Below are 20,311 nucleotides of genomic sequence, written 5' to 3' on the forward strand. Positions count from 1 at the left end.
TCCCCTTTTGCAGATGAGGGAACTGAGGCACAGAGAAGTTAAGTGATTTGCCCAAGCTCACACAGCAGGTAAGTGGAGAAGCAGGAATTAGACCCCCAGTCCTCTAACTCCCAGGTCTGTGTTCTACCCACTAGTCCATGCTGCTTCTCCACCTTACACTTATCTCTATACTCTGTTATTTCTCTTACTAATAACTTATTTTAGTGTTCATCTCCCCCATTAGACTGTAAAATCTCAGCGGGCAGAGACCATATCTCTCTACTCTTTTGTCCTTTTTCAAGTGGTTGGTACGGTGTTCTGCACATAGTGAGCACTCAATAAATATTTCTGATTGTCTGATTGCTTGGAGGCAGGAGAAAATAATAATAATAATAATAATGGTATTTGATAAATACTTACTTTAGGTCAGGCACTGTACTAAGCGCTGGGGTGGATGCAAGCAGATAGAGTTGGACACAATTCCTTGTCCCATGTGGGCCTCACAGTCTCATTCCCCATTTTACAGATGAGGTAACTGAGGCAGAGAGAAGTGAAGTGACTTGCCCATGGTCACTCAGTGGATAAGTAGGGGAGTTAGGATTAGAACCCATGACCTTCTGATAATAATAATAATTATTATGGTATTTGCTAAGTACTTCCTATGTGCCATACACTGTTCTAAGCACCGGGGTGGATACATGGCAGTCAAGTTGTCTCACTTGGGGCTCACAGTCTTAATCCCCATTTTACAGATGAGGTGACAGCGGCACAGAGAAGTGAAGTGACTTGCCCGAGGTCACACAGCAGAAGTGGCAGAGCAGAGATTAGAACCCTCGTCCTCTGCCTCCCAGGCCCATGCTCTAACCACTAGGGATGGGAGGTGGTAGGCCATTCCTCCCTGGCTTCCTTCCCTCTCCATTCTCCCTCCCAACTGCAACCTTGCACTCCACCTCTAGCAGTTCCCAAGGATGCACTGTCTCGTCCTCAAAGGCCTTCGGAAAGTAAGTCGAATTCATTGCTAATAATACAAGGAGCTAAAAGGGGAAGCTAAAAGTGAAGGTGGGAGTACAGCAAAGTGACACAATTACCTTTTCAGCAGCCAGAATCAAATCAACCAATCAAGGCCCTTCCTGTGCGCAAAACACTGTACTAAGTGCTTGGGAGGGTACAATATAACAGAGTAGGTAGACACATTCCCTGCTCACAAGGAGTTTGCAGCCTAGAGGACGACGTAGTGAAATCTACTGAGAAACTGGGGGATCGCTCTATGACTGCCGGATCATTTAGCTAGCAGATTTCAATTTCAAAAAGAGATGATTTTCAAATCTCGTACTCAAATTCAAGTATTGCTGCAATGTGAAGATCAGATTAAAGGAGAAAAATAGCAATGAGCTCAACTCTCCCAGGGACCTAAAATCTACATAGGTCAAGCTTTACATGTTTTAACAGCTCCAATCTGTCACAAGTTTGCCTATTTCAGCAATATACACCTTGATGCTCACCAGGCAAAACATCCCCCGTCGCAACTCCCAACGCACATCCAGATTTGCACAACTGCAGACTGGCCAAAGAAGATCTCAGAGGGGAGGGACGTATAATCTGAATCCCTTAAGCATTTAATATTCATTAATTGTTTGATATTCACCCCACTCTCAGACCACAGTACTCATGTATATATCCTTACATATACATCTCCCTCTCTGAAATTCATTTTAGCGTCTCTCACCGTTCTAGACCGTCAACTCCTTGTGGTGTCACCAATCAATAAGACCCAGGTTCAAGAATCCAACTTTCACCCTGGGTATGAACAGGGGTTAAACAGACCAGCCATGGGTAGCTGTTTAGAATACAGGTTTCTTTATTCGACCGCCCGCGTTCACAATACTACAGAAAGACAGATTCGCTAATTCTGAAAACAGTGGCTCATTAATTCTCCTCGTGATCACCTCGTTCATCGGGTAGGCAATCATTACAACGCGGTCCCAGTGGGAGGACTCACCTAGTCATTTAGAGACGCAGCCTGGCATAGGGGAAAGAGCACGGGCTCGGGAAGCAGCGTGGCTCTGTGGAAAGAGCACGGGCTTGGGAGTCAGAAGGACCAGGTTCCTAATCCTGACTCCGCCGCCTGTCTGCTGAGTGCCCTTGGGCAAGTCACTTCTCTGGGCCTCAGTTTCCTTACCTGTAAAATGGGGATTAAGACTGTGAGCCCCATGTGGGACAGGGACTGCATTCAACCTGATTAACTCGTATCTACCATGGCGCTTAGAACAGGGTTTGGCATATAGTAGGTGCTTAAGAAGTACCAAAATAATTATCATCGTTATTATCAGCAATACCAGCGGAGGGTCGCTCCAGTGATCTGCTGACCACATCAGAGGTTGTGATGTGTCTGCCTAGGGCTAATGACGACTTACCCGACAAAATGGAGTTGGTCCTGTCGAGCCCGACCGTCACATGTGGGCAAGGTTCTTGTCTACCAACTCCATTGTACTATACCCTCCCGGGCGCTCAGTACAGTGCTCCACACTAAGTAAGTGCTCAGTAAATACCACTGACTGATTGAGAGTGGGGGAGGAACTATGGCACAATCTGGGGATCTACAGTGATGTCCTGGAAACTACGATGATGAAGCCCTCCTGAAAGATGATACTAATAATAATTATTGAAGTATTATAATAATAAGTAGAAGCAGCGTGGCTCAGTGGAAAGAGCCCGGGCTTGGGAGTCAGAGGTCACGGGTTCGAATCCCAGCTCCGCCGCTTGCCAGCTGTGTGACTTTGGGCAAGTCACTTCACTTCTCTGTGCCTCAGTTACCTCATCTGTAAAATGGGGATTAAAACTGTGAGCCCCACATGGGACAACCTGATCCTTGTATCCCCCAGCGCTTAGAACAGTGCTTTGCACATAGTAGGCACTTAATAAATACCACCATTATTAAGTATTGAGTGAGTGCTTACTATATGCCAGGCACTGAACTAAATTCTGGGGTGAATATAAGCAAATTGGGTTGGACACAGTCCCTGTCCCACTGTGGGGCTCACAGTCTCAATCCCCATTGTACAGATGAGGTAACTGAGGCCCAGAGAAATGAAGTGAATTGTCCAAAGTCACAGAGCAGACAAGTGTTGGAGTCAAAATTAGAACTCATGACCTTCTGACTCCCAGGTCTGTGCTGTATCCACTAGGCCATGCTAGATAGAATTCCTCTGAGATGGAAACCCTTTCCCTACCTACCCCTACCCTCACTGTCCTTGAAATTAGGGAGGTGGATGGAGGAAAAGGACAGGGTACAACTCCAAAGGACCAGATGTCAGGCCCTCCAAAAACTGGTCCACACTTATGGAGAATCCCACCGTCTATGTTATCCAATCCCAACCTGCAGCGAAGGGTCGTGACTGTTGCTCCTCCACTTCAGTGCCCATTTTCTGCTCCACGAGACCTGTGACCCTATCCCCAAGTTTTCTCACTTTACACTCGCCCTTTCAGGAAGCCCAGCCATTCTCATGGCTCAGCGGTTCCTGCGTGGCTCAGTGTAAAGAGCCCGGGCTTGTGAGTGAGAGGTCATGGGTTCGAATCCCAGTTCTGCCGCTTGCCAGCTGTGTGACTTTGGGCAAGTCACTTAACTTCTCTGTGCCTCAGTTACCCCATCTGTAAAATGGTGATTAAAACTGTGACCCCCATGTGGGACAACTGGATTACCTTGTATCCCTCCGGCGCTTAGAACATTGCTTTGCACATAGTAAGCGCTTAACAAATACCACCATTATCATTATGACTCCCCCTCACTAGCCCCCACCCCTCTCCTTCTTGGCAATATTACATTTCTTCTGCCCTCGGACATCTCCACTTGCTTATCCCACCAGCACGTCAAACTCAGTATGACTAAAACAAAACATCTCATCTTTCCCGTTCAAACCCTCTCCTCCTAACTTTACCTACTCAATAGACAACACCGTCCTCCCCCTTTTCCTTCTTGTCTCCCTCCTTCTTCTTCTTCTGCTCCTTCCCCTCATCCTCTTTCTTCTCCCCATTCTGTACCTCCTCTATGTCAGTCCTTGCCCTGAGCGGAAGAGATGACATAGTACCCAGCAGTTTGCCTCCATGTCCTAAACTTTCCACGTAAAGCAAACTTGGCTAAACTAGATCCATATTCTCCTTACCTGAATGGATACTTTGTTCTGGAATACCATGTCCTGTGTTTATAAAAAGCCTCTAATAACTTTGAAATATATCTTGAAATATAAATTTGACAAAATGTTGTTTTTCCATATATAAACCTTTAGCTGATTCTAGTTTTAATTTTATTCTTATAACCAAGTATTCCTATCAAATTTGATGTTTATTCATTCATTCATTCGGGTAGCCACATTTATTGAGCACCCACTGTGTGCAGAGCACTGTACTAAGTGCTTGGGAGAGTATAACAATAAACAGACACATTCCCTACCCACAGTGAGTTTACAGTCTAGAGGGGGAGACAGATATTAATATAAATTAATAAATTACAGACATACATGGACCATTTCTTCTTGTGATAGGCCTACTCAGAGGGGCAATTATATAGAGGCATAAGGAAGTCTAAATAATTTAAACCAAAGTGAATTTTGTCATCTAAATGACCTAGCTGAATTGTGTAGACAAGGTTTAAATTTCTTACACAATCTCCCTGTGAATCCCTTTCATCTCTAAGGTCTCAGTAGTTTAAACCAGTTTGGAATTGTTTAAGATGTAGACTTGATATGCCACCTACACTATTGTATTTGATGGTAGTAGTAGAATTTATTGAGTACCCATTTCATGCAGTGCACTGTACTGTTTGGAAATTACAGAATAACAAAGTTTGCTTCCCCTCCCCTGAGGAGCTTATATTTTAATGGAGGAGACAAACATAAAAGTTGTTCCCCTTCTAGACTGTAAGCTCACTGTGGGCAGGAAATGTGTTTACAATTGTACTCTCCCAAATGTTTAGGACAGTGTTGTGTACACACTAAGTGTTCAATAAGTACCACTGATGATGGCGATAAAAGTGTTTTCAACTAGAGAAGTCAGAAACAAAGTGGACATATAAGATTCACATTATAAATTTTGATGAAAATTTATGATTTCATAAGAGACAATGTCAATGTGCTAAAAGAGTTCTACCTAACGGTGCTGGGATTCTAGCACATTCTGGCTGCAGACGCATTAATAGACGGCCTTTAAAGGGAAAAATTAAACTGGAAATGGTTTTAGCACAAGTGATGCAGTATATTGCCTCTCAGGCTAAGGTTAATAGTGAACTAATTGTATGAAAGTACCCAGTTCCTACCATTAAAAAAAAATATTGGAGCAGAGCTGGGATAACACTTAGCTAATCTACTCTATTTTGGATTTAGATCAAGTTTCCAGAGGTAGAAGAGACTCGTGGCAGCTAAACAGTTCCTAATACAAAGTTCATTTTTCAAAATATTTCCTTGTGAAAAGGCAGAAATCTTAGCTCTGAACTCTTTCCTAACACAGGATGCAAAAAAGGCCTGGCCACATATTTCTTACATCTTACTAAAGGTAGCTTCAGTTACCCTTTGAAGAGCAACTTTTGAAAAATGGGATAATAAATAAAATAGAAAATATTCATTTTTATTTCAGGAAAACAGTCACCAACAGAAACAGACAGAGGAGAGAGAATGAGAGACAGAAACACACACACAGAGGTTAAACGCAGTGAACTTTCACATCCCCAAGTCTTTCCTTACTAGAAGCTTATTCTTTTTTCCCTTATTTCCTTCGTATAGATTTTCCTACAAAATGCATATTCTGAGTTTCTGCTGATTTATTTATATGGGAAATCAATGTCATTCTTGATGCTCCAGAGAGTTAAAGAAATAACCTGTGCTCAGCAGCAGCATTATGATTATTACTTTATACAGATGGTTTGCTAGTGATATATTGTAAAGCAATCCAGTGGTCATGTTACAGTGAAAACATATTGTATCATCGGCTGAGAATGCACCAGGCCAGCATACTTTTTAAAGGTATTTTTATAATGGAAATATCCAATTTTAATCCAAATCTGCCTGGGGCAAAACAAGCCTTGGCATCATATCAACATCCTTAAGGATCTCCTAGCACAGAAAAGGGAAATGTGTGGGATCAAAGGCCACTAGCCTTTCACACCCATCTGATTGACAGGTTGCTTGTGGTCCATTTCATTGTGCAGACTTTGAATCTCAGACTTCTGTGACGTATTGTTGGGGTGGTGGAAAAGGAGAGTGGCAGATCTTGTTTTCTTGGAACTTTTGTGTCTTTTCCACCCTTGGATGTTTTTGTCCAACTGTGGCCAGACCAATATTTCTGGCCCCCTTAACCACTCAGCTTACTAAATCACCTTAAACTAAAGACTCTCCAGATTGGGGGAGATACGTGAAACACCACAAAGCAGAAAAATTGCCCTTGTTGGGGGCGGGATCGGGGGGGGGAAGCAGTAAGTTATCTACAGTGTAGCACCTTAGAGAGATAAATCACTTTTCTCATTCAAAAAGATTTCACAGAGGCTGCTGGCAGTGCTTAAGATGGACAGTGCCATTCAGAGGTGATCTTTGACTCAGAGGTGAGTCTCAGTGACATGTTAGGAAGGTGGACTTGCCATTAGGCTTGAAGAGGTTGCTGCTGACTGTGATGGTGAGATTAAATCTGGGAGGGTTACGTTTTGAATCTCTTGTACACATAATAATAATAATGTTGGTATTTGTTAAGCACTTACTATGTGCAGAGCACTGTTCTAAGCACTGGGGTAGATACAGGATAATCAGGTTGGTTGCCCCACGTGAGGCTCACAGTCTTCATCCCCATTTGACAGATGAGGTAACTTAGGCACCGAGAAGTGAAGTGACTTGCCCACAGTCACACAGCTGACAAGTGGCGGAGCTGGGATTAGAACCCATGACCTCTGACTTCCAAGCCCGTGCTCTTTCCACTGAGCCACGCTGCTTCTCTAATAATAATAACGGTAATAACTTAATAATAACAGTAATATTATTAACTGTGGAATGTTAAGCACTTACTATGTGCCAGGCACTGTACTAACTACTGGGGTGGGATAAAAGCAATTTGGGTTTGACACAGTGCCTGTCTCACGTGGGGCTCACAGTCTCCATCCTCAATATACAGAAGAGGTAACTGAGGCCCAGAGAAGCGAAGTGACTTGCCCAAGATCACAGCAGGCAAGTGGTGGGGTTGGGACTAGAACCTGTGACCTTCTGACTACCAGGTCCACGCTCTATCCACTACGCCATGCTGCTTCCTTGTCCTTGAAAAACCAGTAGTGTACCTTTTTTTGGCCCCTTGCCTTTCAGAAGACTACTGCTCAGGCCCTGGTGATTAAGAGGGCAGAGGCATGTTCTCTCTGCCCTTAGGGTATGTGCTTGAGTCGTTCTGTCAGTGGTAAAGTTAATTCCAGATTATTATTATCGTTATCATCATTATCATCATCATCATCTTTGTCGAGCACTTACGTGCCAAGTTCTGTTTTAAGGATTGGGGTAGAGATAGGAGAGGAATTTTAGATTAAGAAAGACATGGAAATAAATGCAGCAACGAAGTTGTGACTAATTTAAGTGTTTAGGAAGCACAAATGTAATGAATTGTAACTGGGGGATATTAAGTGGGGAGATTAGAGACTAGCCAGGGTAGGCCTCCTGGAGGAAATGTGATTTCTAGAAGGCTTTGAAAATGAGGAGAGCTGTGGTCTGTCAAACAGGGAGTCCCGAGGGTTTGAGCAAGAGGTTGGCAGTGGGAGAGACAGAAACATGACTCAGTGAGTAGGCTGAGAAGGAACAAAGAGTGTGAGCGGAGATATAATGGGAGAAGAGAGTGGATAAATAGATTGCGGATTGAGTGTTTTAAAGACAGTTGTCAGAAGTATCTGCTTGATGGAGTTAGCCACAGGGAGGACAAAAGAAAAAGAATGAAGAGAGGGGGAATTTACCCTACTTGCCACCCTCTTGCTGTCTGATTCTGGGGGCAAATGTAGAGTTGCAATTAGAATAAAAAATGAACAAAATGAACTTTTCCAATTTGCAAAATTTCCTTTTCCAATGAAGGAAGGGCAAACTGCCAAGAGACACCCATGCACTTCTTTCAAACATGCCTACGTCTCCCTTATCCTAAAAAACCCCTCCCTTGACCCCACAGCTCCCTCCAGTTATCGCCCCATCTCCCTCCTACCATTCCTCTCCAACCTCCTTCAGTGAGTTGTCTACACCCACTGTCTCAAATTCCTCTCCTCCAATTGTCTCCTTGACCCCCTCCAACCTGGCTTCCGTCCTCTTCGCTCCATAGAAACTGCTCTTTCAAAAGTCACCGTTGATCTCCTTCTTGCCAAATCCGATGGCCTCTACTCCATCTTAATCCTCCTCAACCTCTCAGCAGCCTAAGACACTGTGGACCAACCCCTTCTCCAGGAAACATTATCCAACCTTGGCTTCACCGACTCTGCCCTCTCCTAATTCTCATCTTATCTCTCTGGCCATGCACTCTCAGTTTCCTTCATGGGCTCCTCCTCTCCCTCCACCCCCTAACAGTTCTGGATCCCCTTCTATTCTCCATCTACACCCACTCCTTTGGAGAACTCATTTGCTTCCATGGCTTCATCTTCATCTCCAGCCCTGATATCTCTCTCTGCAATCTCACATTTCCTCCTGCCTTCGAGATATCTCTACTTGGATGTCCTCCCGTCACCTCAAACTTACTATGTCCAAAACAGAGTTCCTTATCTTCCCAGCCAAACCCTGTCCTCCACCTGACTTTCCCATCACTGTAGACAGCTCCACTATCCTTCCTGTCTCACAAGCCTGTACCCTTGATGTTATCCTTGACTCCTCTCTTTCATTCGACCCGCATACTCGATCCATCACTAAATCCTATCTAAATCCTATTGTTCCCTCCTTGGCAACATCACAAAAATCCACCCTTTTCTCTCCATCCAAACTGCTTCCACAAATACCAATACTACACAAAATACCAAATACCAATACAAATACCATAAAAAAAGGAAAGCTGTCATTGCGATACTCATCCCAGGGGCCTGAAGCTACGTGAACGTGCACAACAGTTTCTTCTGACATATCATCGAGGCGTATCCGAAGAGGCTTATGTTGGCAAAAGAAGGCTTCCTAATTCCAACAGCGATCCAGTCAGATAGCTTAGTGGCACATTCAGTCCTCCATTATGTGTGTTAGGTTGCCCCTATTGTGATACTTCAAACACAATATGAAAGGAGGTGTAGAAGGTCCTGGCCCACAAGGAGTTCACAGACTAGAGGGGGTGGTGAACATTAAAATAAATTAGAGATGTATATGGACAAAACTGCCATGGGGCTGGGAGAGGGATGAATAAATATCAAATTGCTTGACCCAAGTATCTAGGTGACTTATAAGGGACTGCTTAGTCTGAGAGCTGAGAGCTTAGTTGGGGGAGGTCTCTCAGGGGAGGTGTGATTTTAGTAGGGCTTCAGTTTATGTTCCAGTACTGAAGAAAGGAGATATGACTAAATGTGACAATTGTCATATGGTTCCCTTGATCTCACATGCCAGCAAAGAACTGCTAAAAGTTATACAGCCTCGAATGCAGGCCTACATAGAATGCAAATTGCCCGGTGTTCAGGCAGGGTTCCAGAAAGGACGAGGGACGCGAGACGTTATTGCTGATGTTCATAGGATAATTGAATAACTGCAAACTGAATATTGAATATCAAAAGGAAGTCATTGTGCATTTTATTGATTATAGTAAGTCCTTTGATTGCATGGATCACAAGAAACTCTGGAGCACATTAAGGAAAATGGACATGCTGGACCATTTAATTGCACTAATACAGAACCTGTAAGAAAAACAGGAGGCTATATTAAGAACAGAATATGGAGAAACAGATTGGTTTCCCATTAGTAAGGGTGTAAGACAAGGATGTATCATCGCTTTATCTGTTCATCCTTTACACAGAATACCTAATGAGAGAAGCCGGATTGGATGAAGATGAATGGGGGTAAAGATTGGAGAAAGGAAAATAAACGACCTTTGTTATGCTGATGATACAACCCTACTAACAGAAAGTGAAGACGATTTGAAGAGCTTTTATTAAAAGTTAGGGAACAGAGCCAAAAGATGGGCCAATATTTGAATGTCAAAAAAACAAAGATCATGACAACTGGAAGTTTTAACGCCTTTGTAGTAGATGGAGAGAAGACTGAAATAGTGGACAGTTTTTCTCTCCTGGGATCAATAATCAATAATAAAGGAACTAGTAGCCAAGAAATATGCCCAAGATTAATGTTAGGAAGACCTGAAATGAAGAGCCTGGAAGAAGTCATGAAATATGCTGATATAACATTTGCCCCAAAATTCAAATTGTCAACTCTATGGTGTTTTCAGTGACAATGTATGGATCTGAAAGCTGGACAGTGAAAAATAGGATAGAAAGAACATCGATTCTTTTGAAATGTGGTGTCGGAGAAGGTTTTTGTGAATACTTTGGACTGCCCAAAAAACAAATGAATGGATTTTGGAGCAAATGAAACCAAACTGGCCTTTGGAAGGCCAAATGACTTGACTTAGATTAGCATATTTTGGACACCTAATCAGGAGGACTAATTCTCTGGAGTAGACACTAATATTAGGAAAAATCCAGGGAAAATGTGGAAGAGGCAAACCAGCAGCTAGATGGATAGAGACCATAATAACGATAATGGAAAACCATTAGAAAGGTTTTGGATTCTGGCAGAGAACAGGACCTTCTAGAGAAAGTATATCTGTGTAGTCTCTATGACCGGAAATGACTCAACGGCACTTAATAATTGAAGATAGGAAGAGTGATGGTCTGTTGGATTTAAAGGGGAAGTTCCAAGACAGAGGAAGGATGTGAGCAAAGGGTCAGTGTCAAAAAAGATGAAACTGAGGTACAATGAATAAGTTGGTGATAGAGGAGCTAAATATGAAAGTTAGTACATCAGGAAGGTAAGGTAGAAGGGGAATATCTGATTGAAACCAATGAAAAGAAGTTTCTGTTTAATGCAGAGGTAGATGGGAAACCACTGGAGGTCTTGGGGAATGGGAATAAATGGACAACATTTTTTTAGAAAACTTATCCTGACAACTGTGTGGAGTATGGACTAGAGAGGGAGGAGACAGGGAAGTCAGTGAAGAGGCTGATGCAATATTCAAGGCAGAATAGGATACGTGCTTCAATCAGCAAGGTAGCAGTTTGGGTGGAGAGGAAGGGGTGGATTCTAGAGATGCCGAGAGGTAAAACCAACTGGGGATTTGGTGACAGATTGCATATGCGGATTGAATGAGAGAAACAAGTTGAAGACAATGCCAAGGTCGCAGGCCTGTGAGACGGAGATAAACTCTTTGTGGGCAGGATTGTGCCTGTTTATTGTTGTATTTTACTCTCCCAAAGGCTTGGTACAGTCCTCTGCACACAATAAGTGTTCAATAAATGCGATTAAATGAATGAATATATGAATGGTGGTGTTGTCTACGGTGATGGGAAGCTCTGGGGAAGGACAGGATTTGGGTTTGAGTTTAGGCTAAGTTTGAGGTGGGAAAGGTGCATTCAAGTAGAGATGTCTTGGGTGAAATGTGACCTGGAAACCAGGAGGAAAGTCAAGACTGGGAGAGGTTAGCTCAATCTCCTGTCTCCAACAGTGGCACTAGAAGACTCTAAAAAGAACATGAGGGCTATTGGGAAGCGTAGGGAAGCGTAGCCTCTCATTAAATCTGAATTTGCTCTAATCATTCACCTCTTCTTTTCATATGGAGAAACGGAAATGAAGGGATACCTTTAGCTAACACTGTTGCACAAAGGACGAGTACTACAGTTCTTGATAATGAATTTTTCATTAATAAATACCAAAATTGTATTATAGGGCTATGAGTCATGATAATCTTTTGTGTCCTGGAATTAATCATCTATGATCATAATGTGAAAAATAAGGAGAAATAAAAAAGTATGCACAATAACAGAGTGCAGAATCATTCAGTTTATTCTTGCAAATCTTTTAGCTATGCAAGCTAATTGCTTTATTTATGTTTGAAACAAGCGTCCAGAGATTGCACCTTAATTTTAAATCATTTTAATAATCTAAAATGGGTGAGTGTACTTTACTTACACTGAATCTCTTTTCTCACATTTATTCCCATCTCCTCCCTCCTCCCATTACTTCCACACATTCATCTCTTCCCTCAAACATCCACATAATTTATTCATCTCAAGATGCTCTACTATCTTTTTCAATCATTTAAACAGACCACCGGTGCCTATTTAATCAATTCTTCCTGGAATTTAATTTGCATCTTTGACTTTGCCATCCTGATTTCTTTTACTTTCGTCCCTTTGCGTGAAATGTTTACGCTTTAACAGGTTTTCAACATTCTAGAAGGTTTCTGAGGTGATGGTTGAAAAACCAGTTTCTAATAGAAACGCACTTGATCGGTCAAGGAATCAGGAAAGAGTATGCAGAGGTTTCCGCAGTCAGACAACCACGGTTCAGTCTTTCGTACCCAGAGGGACAAGAGCCTAGCAGACTAGCCCTTAAAGGGCCTCTTACTGGATCGTAGCTCATGTTGGCCGACTGCCAGAACCCAAGCTCAATGGTCTGTAGGGCTGCCTGTGAGGTGTTTTCATTAGGTTTAGTTTGTGTGGAACTGTGGGATCCGATCTTTGTTTCTCTTGCATATTAGGAACGGTTTTTTTTATTTTGTTTTTCATTCTCACATTCGAATCAGCTAATAGGTTTTGGTGGGTGGAGAGCAAGGAAAGGGATGTTTGAAAACACCTTACTTTATGTTGCTCATTGAGAGCAAAATTTGTGGTTTCAATTGAAAATAGATTGAAAGCAAACGGGCGAGTAAACCTCCTGGAAGTCAGTAACGTTAATACCCTCTGAGTGAGTTGCCATGGAAGTCTAGGATAAGGAGTGACTGCCGGGCACTTGACCGCAACATCCTATAGCCTAGCCCACACTCTCAATTCTGGACAACCAGAAATGTTCATCAGAAAAGCTACTGAGACCTTATCCTAGTTCAATCTCTGATTAGCAATAAGAATAATCATAATAATGGTATTTATTAATCACTTACTAGGTATCAAGTACTATTCTAACCGCTGGGGTAGATGCAAGCTAATCAGGTTGGACCAGTCCTTCACAGTCTTAATCCCCATTTTACAGATGAGGTAACTGAGGCCCAGAGAAATTAACTGACTTGCCCAAGGTCACTCAGTGGACAAGTGGCAGAGCCAGGATTAGAACCCAGGGCCTTCTGACTCCCAAGCCGATGCTCTATCCACTAAACCAAGCTGCTTCTGATTGTAGGTTCCCTTGGCTGAAATCCCTTTGTTTCCTCTATCACCTTGGTTGTACAATGGGAACTATAATACTGACCTATTAACCAGAAATTCTGTGCAAATAAGCCAATATGTTAACACTGGGTGAAAGTGGGCTTTGGACTGCACAATATGAAGACGATGGGTGTCTCATCAGATCAGAATTCTTCTTGAAAGAAGAAAACAAGGTTAATACTATTTGGTCTTGTGATAAATAGTCAGACACTAAACTTGCAGGGAGAGTGTGAGTCATTTCTGCCAAAGAACATGAAGAAAAAGTTCCAAAGTTGTTTTAATGTTCTGAAGTTAAAGCCACTGGCACCCATCCTTCCCAACCCAGCCTGTGTGTTTTGTATGCCTCTGTTTTCAACGTCTGTCACATTCCTCCTTATTTAAAAAGAATCCCAAATTCTGCCCCGTGAAGGGGCTAAATGTATTCAAACCAGTAGAACTTTTCTCAAGCAATAAAACCTTAATATCATAAGATGTGCTCTTACGATAACAAAGAAACAAATAACAAAGAAACAGAGGCCAAAGGTGCCGACACAAATGTCCCAAGTGTTTGGTATAGTGCTTGGCCCACAGAAGGTCTTCAATAAATACTTTTGATTGAGTGTCTGATTGATCGTAGATATTGAAATGCTAATTCCAAAATGGATCCGTTCTCATTAAACATAAAAACACAATACTATTAATGACCAGATCTATACAGGGCAAGCATGTTGTTCGTAAAGGCTATTCCAAGGGTAAAACTGGAATTTGAATGGATTTCACCTAACCTTCAGCAGCTCTGAGGAGGAGGCCCACAAATCCCCAGCCCTTTCTAGGAGCCAGCTTCTGGAATCCCGATCTTAGCTCGCCTGCCTGAAGAACAAGCTTTGGTCATTTTCTTCGCTCTTCCTCCGTCTCACTGGTTGTACCCAATCTGCAGTTCCTAGGTTTGGAAAGAGGGCTGTCTATCTGTCTGCCTCTCTCTTTCTCTTCCCCTACTTCACCCCGCACCCTTTTCTGTTCCGACGGCACAACAGCTGTCCAAGAACTTTAATGCAAAGAGAAAGGAAAGTCAGGAAGTGGCAAACAAAACTGGAGGGCTTGGAAGAGTCCCTTCTGCTGAAGCAAAGTGAAGGTTACGGAGAGGGTGAAACTCCCATCTGCTCCAGGGAGGGTGTGAAAGGGGCCCTTTGTGAGGATAAGTGCGAGGAAAAGTGGAAAGAACTGAACACAGTTACAGCCTGCTACAGAGTTCAGTGGCAGGAAAACCTTGCTCGAATGAATAAACCATAGCAGGTAAATTCGACATTGAGAAGAGAAAGCAAAGGTCCTGTCAAATTCCTATTACTCTATAGAAGGAGAGAGCAGGTTAGGGCAACAGCTGTTTTCTTTACTTCCTACTGTTGATTAACAATATGGGAGCTGAATGGTACTGTAAAGGCACCACAGGGAAGACAAATTGTCCCCAGAGGAAAAAAAAAGAAAAGCAGCTGTTTAGTTCTCCAGTGCCCTAATGGGCTGTGGATACAGAAACCAATGGGGGAGTTATCTAAATTGCAAATCCTTACAAATCTTTACCATAGAAGAGTTAAAGATCAACACCCCCGGCAAAGCTGTTAATCAGGCAGACTCGGGGCTATTAGGGACCACAGCTGAGGAGCAATCTCACCCACAAACAAATCTCTGTAGGTTTTTTTTACCCAGTAGATTTTAGTTTTTCCTCTTTCAATCACTGAGCTCCAAATATTTGCACTGTTGAGAAAGATGGATATTCTGCTATTCTTTTCACATGGATACTGGTTTGGCCCTGGGGCACACTCAGATATTTTATTGAAAACCCTGGGCAGGTTGAACGGCATTAAGTGCAGGGGATTGATCTTAAATGGGTGCTTCAAAATTAAAGTTCTGGGTCAATTCTTAGCTACCGAGGTTGATGTCTTTATAGCATCATCAGATACAGTAGTCACAATAAACCTGGACATTTATCAGCTGGTCAAGGTGATGGCTACCTTGACTGTAAACTCATTGTGGGCAGGAAATGTGTCTGTTTGTTATATTGTGATCTCCCAATAATAATAATGTTGGTATTTGTTAAGTGCTTACTATGTGCAGAGCTCTGTTCTAAGCGCTGGGGTAGATACAGGGTAATCAGGTTGTCCCACGTGAGGCTCACAGTCTTCACCCCCATTTTACAGATGAGGTAACTGAGGCACAGAGAAGTGAAGCGACTTGCCCACAGTCACACAGCTGACAAGTGGCAGAGCGGGGATTCGAACCCATGACCTCTGGCTCCCAAGCCTGGGCTCTTTCCACTGAGCCACGCTGCTTCTCTAAGTGCTTAGTACAGTGCTTTGCACACAGTAAGGGCTCAACAAATATAATTGAATGAATGACAGTATTAGCTCCCATCAAGGGATCAGGATCCTGGGCCAAAACAGCAGTCAAAGATATTTATTAAGCACTTACTGTGTACAGAGCATTGAAATATGTTCTTGGGAGAGTACACACACACACTAAACATGTTCCCTGACCACAAGGAGCTTACAAGCTAGGTTGGTGAACTAGTTTCCTGGCCCAGAATAGTCTCTCAGAGATGTGTGGGAGTGGGATGATAGAGGAAGAGCTAGCTTCAAAAGCTGGCACCGTTCTCTTCAGTTTCCCCTACTCCCAAAAGGCTTTACCCCGGTGACTTCATCTAGTCGATAAGCAGCATGCCATAGTGGATAGAGCACGGGCCTGGGAGTCAGAAGGTCATGGGTTCTAAGCCCGGCTCCACCACTTGTCTGCTGTGTGACTTTGGGCAAGTCACTTCATTTCTCTGTGCTTCAGTTACCTGATCTATAAAATAGGGATTGAGAAAGTGAACCCCCCGTGGGATAGGGACTGTGTCCAACCCAATTTGCTTGTATACACCCAGCACTTAGTACAGTGCCTGGCACACAGTAAGCACTTAAATACCACAGTTATTATTATTATTAGCCTAAACAGTTAAACAATTGTCTTGCATCTCGTCATCAAAATTCAGTTTCCATTAGATAGCATATGCTAGCTGAGTTGCCAAATATCTCTATCATCCTTTCTCTTGGGTCCCATCTTTCCCTTTCCCTTTCAGAGTTTGGTGAAATTTAAGGCAATGAATTACTAATAAATTCATTTACATTAGTTCTGTGACTCCTTGAAGGGAGAAGCGTAAGCTCCTTGAGGGCAGGGAACATGCCTTCCAACTGTTATATTTTCCCAGCTGCTCAGTACATTGCTCAGCACACAGTAAGTGCTCAATAGAAATGATAGATTGATTCCGATTTGACCTTCAGAACTAAAAAGGGACCCCTGAGTAATAACAATAATAACTGTGGTTTGGGTTAAGCACTTACTGTGTGCCAGGCAGTGTACTAAGGACTGCAGTGGATATGAGAAAATCAGACTGGACATAGTCCCTTTTCCCACATGAGGCTCACAGCCTCAATCCCCATTTTACAGGTGAGGTAACTGAGGCTCAGAGAAGTGAAGTGATTTGCCCAAGGTTACACGGCAGACAAGTGGTGGAGCCGGGTTTAGAACCCATGACCTTCTCACTCCCAGGCCCGTGCTCTATCCACTCTGCCATGCTACTTCTCCGAGAGGCAGCATGTGGCATCCTGGCATCGTGCCTCATTTGGTCAATCTCTCAGACACTATCGGACACCCAGACACTAGCACCCAACCACCCGAGAGAGGTTTAAAGAACAAAGTTGCAAAAGCACAGCCAAAAACAATAAATGAGTTCCCCAGTCTGAGCCAGATTCATCTAGGGCTAACTACTGTGCTGCAATAAATAAAGTTGTCTATTAAATGGAATCCCACCATCAAAAAAAGAAAAACAAAAATCCTGTTCCAGGTAGTTCTACAGTCTGCCTGCACAAAAATTATAGAATGCGTAGAAAACCATATATCATGTAGAAAGGAGCAACTTGATTTGTCAGCCAGAGTTTATGCCTTTGAAACCACATCAGTTCTAATGCGCTGATTCCAAATGAGGAGGAGAATGGACTGCATTCAAATAGACATGGAGCTACACAAGACCTGAAGAAGTTGAGCCCATTGTACACATTTGGTGGCCCTGGGCAGAGCACACATTATTCAGGCTCACCTAGTTCCAGTCCTCCCCTGAAGACGATCCTGCCTGGTTGACAAGGCTGCTCTCAAGCTCAATTAAAGATGGGGACAGAGTCGGGACATGTGGTGGGGAAACAGGGACTTGAGACTAATGTAAGTGTTCTGCCTTTTACATCCATCCCTTCTGGACCAAGAGGACCAGTTCATTCCCTGCTGGTGAAAGTCCCCAAAATGGAGAGCCCTGGAGACTACCCTTGACGCTACTAAACCTGAAAGGTGAAATAGACTAAGGTAGAGGAAGAGACATTTTCCCAGATTTATGAATTATTATTATTAATCATATTTATTGAACACTTACTACATGCAAAGCACAATATAACATCAGGCATATTCCCTACCCTATGGATATAAAGTAGTTCTTGATAGCATTTCTAGAACAGAAACATGGAAGGTGATAGAAGGTAGAAAAGTACTGAAAAGGCATTGGATAAAGTGAAAGAGACAGATAGGCAATCCAAGCGCCATGAGGCATGAAGCAGCGTGGCTCAGTGGAAAGAGTCCGGGCTTGGGAGTCAGAGGTCATGGGTTCCAATCCCGGCTCTGCCACTTGTCAGCTGTGTGACTGTGGGCAAGTCACTTAACTTCTCTGTGCCTCAGTTCCCTCATCTGTAAAATGGGGATTAAGACTGTAAGCCTCATGTGGGACAACCTGATTACCCTCTAGCTACCCCAGCTCTTATAACAGTGCTCTGCACATAGTAAGCACTTAACAAATACCAACATTATTATTATGATGATGGAGGAGGAGGGAAGGATGGAGGAGGAAAGAGGAAGGAAGAAGGAAGAAGGGGAAATGAGTAGGGAGGTGGGGGAACTGGAAAGGTAGAGGAAGACAAGATAGGAAGTGGAGGAAAAAGGAGGAGGAAGAGGAGGAGGGAAGAGAGTTAAAGATGGATTAAGGAGGAGGAGCATAAGGAGAGAAGGATCTAGGAAGAGAGAGAGGAGAAGGGAGCCTTGACATTTAAACTAACATTCTAGAATATAAAGAGGCTCTACTCATCCTGACAGGAATGATGATTGATCTCTGGTTCTGAGGCTGCGAGACCAAGAATCTACATTGAAAAATTGATGTTAGTGGCCTGCACAGCGCGACTCATCAATCAGTCAATTAATCAATGGTCTTCCCCTGCTAGTCATGGGATCGAGTCCAACGAGCCAGTGAGAGGGCTTGGTCATAGCACATTTTGAAATACTTGTAAAAGTCTCATTTATAGCTAAAGTAAATGGAGAATGATGCCGATCCTGTGTCTTAGCACTATGGCTCTCGTATCTACCGCAACGTTTCACACAGCGGTTGGCACATATCAAGTACCTAGCACCATAATTATGATGAAAAATAAATTGAGATACAAGTGACCTTTGCTTGGCAGAAATGTTTCATCATGGAAATATATGAACTCACCACTTCACCACCAGAATTCACTTCTGTTTTTTCACTAGAGTGTCAGCTTCTCGAGGGCAGGGATCAAACCTTCTAATTGTATTGTACCTCAAGTGCTTAGTACAGTGTTCTGTATACAGTAGGTGCCCAATAAATGTTATTGATGCACTGATTGTGATCTGGGCCCAGGAAAGTGGTCTTTACAATTCCTGGGGCTGGGGGGGCTAGGAGGGGAGGGGGTTAATAATAATAATAACAATAATAATGTTGGTATTTGTTAAGTGCTTACTATGTGCAGAGCACTGTTATAAGAGCTGGGGTAGCTAGAGGGTAATCAGGTTGTCCCACATGAGGCTTACAGTCTTAATCCCCATTTTACAGATGAGGGAACTGAGGCACAGAGAAGTTAAGTGACTTGCCCACAGTCACACAGCTGACAAGTGGCAGATCAGGGATTCGAACCCATGACCTCTGGCTCCCAAGCCCATGTTCTTTCCACTGAGCCATGAGAACAATCCAATTTTCAGGGTTCTAATCCTAGCTCCACTTTTCATCTGCTGTGTGATGTTAGGTAAACCACTTAACTTCTCTGTGTCGCAGTTACCTCATCTGTGAAATGGGGATTAAGACTGTGAACCTCATATGGAACATAGACTGTGTCCAACTTGATTATCTTGTATCTAGCCCAGTACTTAGTATGGTACCAGGCACATAGTAAGTGCTTAACATATGTAATTTTAAAAAAGTAATAGAGTATAGAGATATGTATATAAATGTTATAGGGGCCTGTGAGTACTTAAGTAGTTAGGTGGTGTAATAAAAGGCAATAAATGGTGTGGCAATAAATGAGTCCAGCATATGTTAAAAAAAAAAATTCCCCTTTGTATACACTTCCAAATGTGCCAGGCCCCTGCCCACTTACTTGTTCACTGCACTCTCAGCCCCAGCTGGGAATGTGGTTGGCAGGGATAAAAGTGTATGAGTGACACTGTCCAAATCAAATCACGAGCACTATAATCAATTACTCCTCACAGGTTCAGCCCCCACTGATATGCTTTGCACTTCCATCAGGGGACTCCATCAGCACTAATATAGGAATGATGTGAAATCATTTAATTATATCAAATTATTGCACTTCTTGTCCAGAGTCCCTGAAAGACAGTGGAAGACTATTTTTGGGGTGTGTCAGAATAGGGATGGAAATGAGAAGAGAAATTAAAAATAAACCATTCAAAACTTCATTCTTCTAATTGATTTTTTTTTTCTTCAAGACAATATAACTTAGGAAAAAGCAGAATTATTAATCTATTATTCTCCAACTCTGTAAAATAGTACTTCTCCATCCCACCACCTCTCCAGGCCCAGCTGCTTTTCCATAATGTCCTCTATGCCAAGTAAACTGCTTCTACTTTTTTTTTCCTAAATGAGGCCTACTTTGCTTTTTTCAATCA

Source organism: Ornithorhynchus anatinus, chromosome 7, assembly GCF_004115215.2.
Source record: "Ornithorhynchus anatinus isolate Pmale09 chromosome 7, mOrnAna1.pri.v4, whole genome shotgun sequence".
NCBI classification, from domain to species: Eukaryota; Metazoa; Chordata; class Mammalia; order Monotremata; family Ornithorhynchidae; genus Ornithorhynchus; species Ornithorhynchus anatinus.